Source organism: Schistocerca serialis, chromosome 9 (assembly GCF_023864345.2).
Source record: "Schistocerca serialis cubense isolate TAMUIC-IGC-003099 chromosome 9, iqSchSeri2.2, whole genome shotgun sequence".
Lineage (NCBI taxonomy): Eukaryota > Metazoa > Arthropoda > Insecta > Orthoptera > Acrididae > Schistocerca > Schistocerca serialis.
Window position 1 is genome coordinate 443641281 of NC_064646.1, and position 6300 is coordinate 443647580.

The window sequence follows — 6300 nt, forward strand, 5'->3', positions numbered from 1 at the left end:
TATGTAGACGATATATTCTTTGCATAATTGTGTAAGTTCCATTATTGAACGGTATTGCACCATTATAAAAAAATGGCAAGGCTAAAGCAAGTGACAAGTAAGTTAAGAAAATGGTTAGCATTGCTACCGCCGGTGCAGAAGGACCCAGGTTCGATTCCCAGTACGGTCTCCGTTTACTTCTGAGGTAGGGAGGCCTGGTACAGGGTGTATTAACCTCTTGTGAGGCCAAATTGAAACTTCTTAATAAAAATTTTCTTTGCTTATATTGCTCTGTGAAATTGACATACTGTCACTTTGCTATTCTTTATCATCTCAACACTGACGCACAATATTCTAGCGCAACGCAATCTGACTGCTCAAAAAATGATAATCTGACTTCAAATAATTAATACAGAAAAAATGGCCCTGAATTAGTAGTAATCCTAATAATAACCTATACATTTCGTAAGTCACTTACCTCACAAAAATCTTGATTACACGAACTACAGCAATGCTGTAAACACCAATACTGCCAGCTAAATAAAAGATTCAAACTACTGAAGGTTCTAACTACTGATAGGCATGTGGTTAGCAAAGCAAAGATTTTATTGCGGAACAAACAATGCATTTACCTTAATAATGTGACAACCAATTCAAAAATTATATAATCGTCCTTGACATCCAGTTCCAAAAATTATATAATCATCGAAAAATTACATTTCCATATGGACACACGTCCAGATCGTCCGCTCGCGCTAACACTTCAAACCTCTAACCTCCATCACCGCTGGCTACTCACTCCTAACTTCCACCACTGCTGGCTATGCACCTCCAACTTCCATCACTGCTGTCGATTAACTTCCACCTGCCAGTGCGACCAGCGACAGAGTCTCTTACAGAGTGCGCACAGCGCTGTCAGAGTTATTAATGCAGAGCACTACACAGCGCTGCCAACATACAAACACATAAACAGCCTACTTACAAGATGAGGAGCTGCTTGAACAAAGAAACAGCAGCATCATCAGGATTCACGTACTGACGGTAAGGGCTGGAGCGATTGGCGAGGTACTGGTCGCACGTCCCACTATCACGGAGCGCCCCTCGTACTGTCCTGTACCCAGCAGTCGATCAGTTGGAACAGGCCTGAGGGGGTAATCCGTGAGTGGTGTTTACATTTGGTTTTCCCCCTCATGTTTGGGAAGCACACACTGTCAGTGCCAGAACGAATTGATAAACCTGAAGTGACGCAGGCACCGTCGGAGTCTGACGCCGTCAGTATTAGCCAGGAGCACTTAGCCAGCCGGCCCCGTGTTTGATTCTTGTAAGCCGCCTCCTCTGTATGCAAATTGGCGAAGCGTCGTGCCGCCAAGTGGTGTGATTTAATAACAGGTTCCGCTCCGGCCGCCTTCGACGAGGCACTTTGCGTCCCGGCGGCGCGTGCAGCAGCGGAGTAACTTGTCTGCGCTATTTTGCCTCTGCGCGCCGGCAAATGGAGCGACCGTGGCTATGGCTTCGGGCCGACTAATTTGCATGCTAACGTCGGGAAGTCTGGCGACGCAGGAGGGGGCGCAGAAAAATTGGAGTGAGCTTGTTTGGGCCGGCGAGAGAACGGACAGGGGACGTGACAAGGAGGGAGGGGTAGAGAGAGAGAGAGCAGGAGAGGGTGAACGACGCGGTGTCGGGTGGGTGGGGGAGACGGCAGTACGGAGGCAGAGACGAGACGGAGCTATGGGGATAACGCGATTGGGCGCGCACGGGATCGCCGAATGCGATTACTGGCGACCCGAAGCGGAGCGCGCCCAGCCAAGCGTTAAGGGGCTGAATGGGGGCGGCAGTGTTCCTGGGCCGGGGGGGTTGGGGGTTTCTGTTCTGTTCTGCAGCCTGGGGCTGGTGGCGCGCGTCCAGATAATGGGCCTTGATCCTCCACTTCTGGCAGCCTGCGATAACAGCGTCTGGCGCACCGGAAAGGTCGTCCCATCTCTCGTAAAGGACGCGGCTTCGTCGTATCACGTGGTCATGATCTTAAGTCAATTTTACCAACTATCCATCCACCTGCTGACTAAGCTACGTGGGAGCGAAGCTCTACGTAACCACATTATTGTACAAACACGTTCGTATCTGTTCAGTAGTTTCTCGATCCTACAAAAGACGTGCACCGTAATATCCAGTTCACTGTCGCGATGGAGACGGAAGAAATGTTGCCATTTCTAGATGTTCCACAGAACTAAGTAAACCAATATCGCCGACCCTACTGGAGACCGAACATCTGCTCCGTAGGAAACAAGCAAACGACGGTCAGCAGCAGGTACCGGGGTCCAGGTTGACGGTGGTGTTCCTCGACTTACAGAAGACATTCAATACAATTCCGCACTGCCGCCTCATGAACAAAACGCGAACGTGTGTAATATGAAACAAATGTGAGATTAGATTCAAGAGTCCCTAGCAAAAAGGAACAGCACTCCATCACTAACGGAGAGAAAGAAGCAAACATAAAAGCGATTTCGGGGACATCACAATGGAGCGTTACAGGCCCATCACTTATCACAGCATAGGCACCGTCCTATCGCATTAAGGTGACCACCTGTCAAAAGCCTGAATAGACACCTACATCTGGATCTACATCTACATCTACATGATTACTCTGCAATTCACATTTAAGTGCTTGGCACAGGGTTCATCGAACCACAATCATACTATCTCTCTACCATTCCACTCCCGAACAGCGCGCGGGAAAAACGAACACCTAAACCTTTCTGTTCGAGCTCTGATTTCTCTTATTTTATTTTGATAATCATTCCTACCTATGTAGGTTGGGCTCAACATAATATTTTCGCATTCGGAAGAAAAAGTTGGTGACTGAAATTTCGTAAACAGATCTCGCCGCGACGAAAAACGTCTTTGCTTTAATGACTTCCATCCCAACTCGCATATCATATCTGCCACACTCTCTCCCCTATTACGTGATAATACAAAACGAGCTGCCCTTTTTTGCACCCTTTCGATGTCCTCCGTCAATCCCACCTGGTAAGGATCCCACACCGCGCAGCAATATTCTAACACAGGACGAACGAGTGTAGTGTAAGCTGTCTCTTTAGTGGACTTGTTGCATCTTCTAAGTGTCCTGCCAATGAAACGCAACCTTTGGCTTGCCTTCCCCACAATATTATCTATGTGGTCTTTCCAACTGTTCGTAATTTTATCACCCAGGTACTTAGTTGAATTGACAGCCTTGAGAATTGTACTATTTATCGAGTAATCGAATTCCAACGGATTTCTTTTGGAACTCATGTGGATCACCTCACACTTTTCGTTATTTAGCGTCAACTGCCACCTGCCACACCATACAGCAATCTTTTCTAAATCGCTTTGCAACTGATACTAGTCTTCGGATAACCGTACTAGACGGTAAATTGCAGCATCATCTGCGAACAACCTAAGAGAACTGCTCAGATTGTCACCCAGGTCATTTATATAGATCAGGAACAGCAGAGGTCCCAGGACGCTTCCTTGAGGAACACCTGATATCACTTCAATTTTACTCGATGATTTGCCGTCTGTTACTACGAACTGCGACCTTCCTGACAGGAAATCACGAATCCAGTCGCACAACTGAGACGATACCCCATAGGCCCACAGCTTGATTAGAAGTCGCTTGTGAGGAACGATGTCAAAAGCTTTCCGGAAATCTAGAAATATGGAATCAACTTGAGATCCCCTGTCGATAGCGGCCATTACTTCGTGCGAATAAAGAGATAGCTGCGTTCCACAAGAACGATGTTTTCTGAAACCATGCTGATTACGTATCAATAGATCGTTCCCTTCGAGATGGTTCATAATGTTTGAATACAATATATGCTCCAAAACCCTACTGCAAATCGATATCGATGATATAGGTCTGTAGCTCGATGGATTACTCCTACTACACTTCTTAAACACTGGTGCGACCTGCGCAATTTTCCAATCTGTAGGTACAGATCTATCGGTGAGCGAGCGGTTGTATATGACTGCTAAGTAGGGAGCTATTGTATCAGCGTAATCTGCAGTGCGGACCACTGCGAGACATGCCGGAGGAGAGTCAGTCAGGGAGGTTCTGGGAAGTATCGGCAGGGACGTGGAACCATGTCGACTCCAGTGCAGTGGCCAGCTGCGCCAGGTTTCTCTGCTGACGATCCGTGGCGCGAACAGACCGGTCAAGGGGGTCCCGTAGATTCTCAACTGGCTTTAAATCTGGGGAGTCTGGGGTCCAGTAGAGTATGGTAAACTCATCCTCGTGCTGTTCAAAGCACGCACGTACACTCTGAGCTGTGTAACACGCAGCATTACCCATCCTGGTAAATGCCATTGTCCCGAGGAAAAGCAAGCTGCATATAGAGGTGGACATGGTCCCAAGGATACGTGTATGCTTGCGTTGATCCATTGTGCCTTCCAGAATGACGAGATCAACCAGGGAATGCCACCAAAACATTGCCCAGTTCATAACGCTCCCTCCTTCGGTCTGGACCCTTCCGACGACTGTTGCACGCCCGTACACTCCGAAGGCCACCTGTTCGATGGAGCATAAAACGTAATTCATCTGAAAAGGTCAGCTGTCAGCACTCAACTGACGTACAGTTGCGATACCGGCGTGGAAGTTAGACCCTTCGTCGCCAACGAACAGTAGTCGGTGTGGGTGTATGAACCAGGCGCCTGCCTCATACGTGGCATCGTTCGCTGAATGCTCGTTGAGAAGACGCCGTTGGCAGTCGTTTGGTTGATCTGGGTGGTCAGTTGCTCAATACTTGCACGTTTATTCGCCGATACATATCTCACATGTCACTGTCACTGTTCACTGTTTACCAGCTGTAAAAACAAACATGGCGGGCATCGTAATTTTGGCTTAAACAGTTTATCTACTTTAACGTGTAAGTGGTTGCACATGACAAACTGTGGAACAAAACAGTCACTGTAGTAACACAACACATAAGAAAATCCACACCATGTGGTAAAAAGGCATGAATTCATAATTTTATGTGTTTTTTTAAATATCTGTAATTACCATTTAATAACTAATAGTTACATGTATACAAACAGTAAATAACATTCTTTATCTTTAACAGCCATAAAATAAAAGCCCACTGAAGATACTGCAACTGCAGTGAAATATGTTTGGGTTAAAAAAAAATTGTGTTTTGCTAAAGGCGGACCCTATCCAAAAACATGCGTATATTGGAACTGGCGGACACGTTCGTTAGAGAAGTCTAGATTTTGGATGTCAAGGAAACGTCTCACCTCGAGAATCACTTCTGCGTCATTGTGGAGATGCTCGCCAAGCAACGGTTTCTTCATCCGTGGAAAGAGGAAGACATCTCTTGTCCCATCTCGGGAGAAAACGGGAGTGACTCAAAATTTGATAGCCTGAAGAAGCAGCAGCTATCTGTGACTGCGCCCTAGTCGCTTTCGCGTCGTAGTGGAGCAAAAAAATGTTCAAATGTGTGTGAAATCTTATGATACTTAACTGCTAAGCTTACTCACTTTTTTTTTTTGGTCATCAGTCTACTGACTGGTTTGATGCGGCCCGCCACGAATTCCTTTCCTGTGCTAACCTCTTCATCTCAGAGTAGCACTTGCAACCTACGTCCTCAATTATTTGCATGACGTATTCCAATCTCTGTCTTCCTCTACAGTTTTTGCCCTCTACAGCTCCCTCTAGTACCTTGGAAGTCATTCCCTCATGTCTTAGCAGATGTCCTACCATCCTGTCCCTTCTCCTTATCAGTGTTTTCCACATATTCCTTTCCTCTCCGATTCTGCACAGAACCTCCTCATTCCTTACCTTATCAGACCACCTAATTTTCAACATTCGTCTATAGCACCACATCTCAAATGCTTCGATTCTCTTCTGTTCCGGTTTTCCCAAAGTCCATGTTTCACTACCATACAATGCTGTACTCCAGACGTACATCCTCAGAAATTTCTTCCTCAAATTAAGGCCGGTATTTGATATTAGTAGACTTCTCTTGGCCAGAAATGCCTTTTTTGCCATAGCGAGTCTGCTTTTGATGTCCTCCTTGCTCCGTCCGTCATTGGTTATTTTACTGCCTAGGTAGCAGAATTCCTTAACTTCATTGACTTCGTGACCATCAATCCTGATGTTAAGTTTCTCGCTGTTCTCATTTCCGATTTATTCTCAAACCATACTGTGTACTCATTAGACTGTTCATTCCGTTCAGCAGAGCATTTAATTCTTCCTCACTTTCACTCAGGATAGCAATGTCATCAGCGAATCGTATCATTACACACTACTTAACCTAAATTACACTGTTCTACAAAAAAAACCTTTTC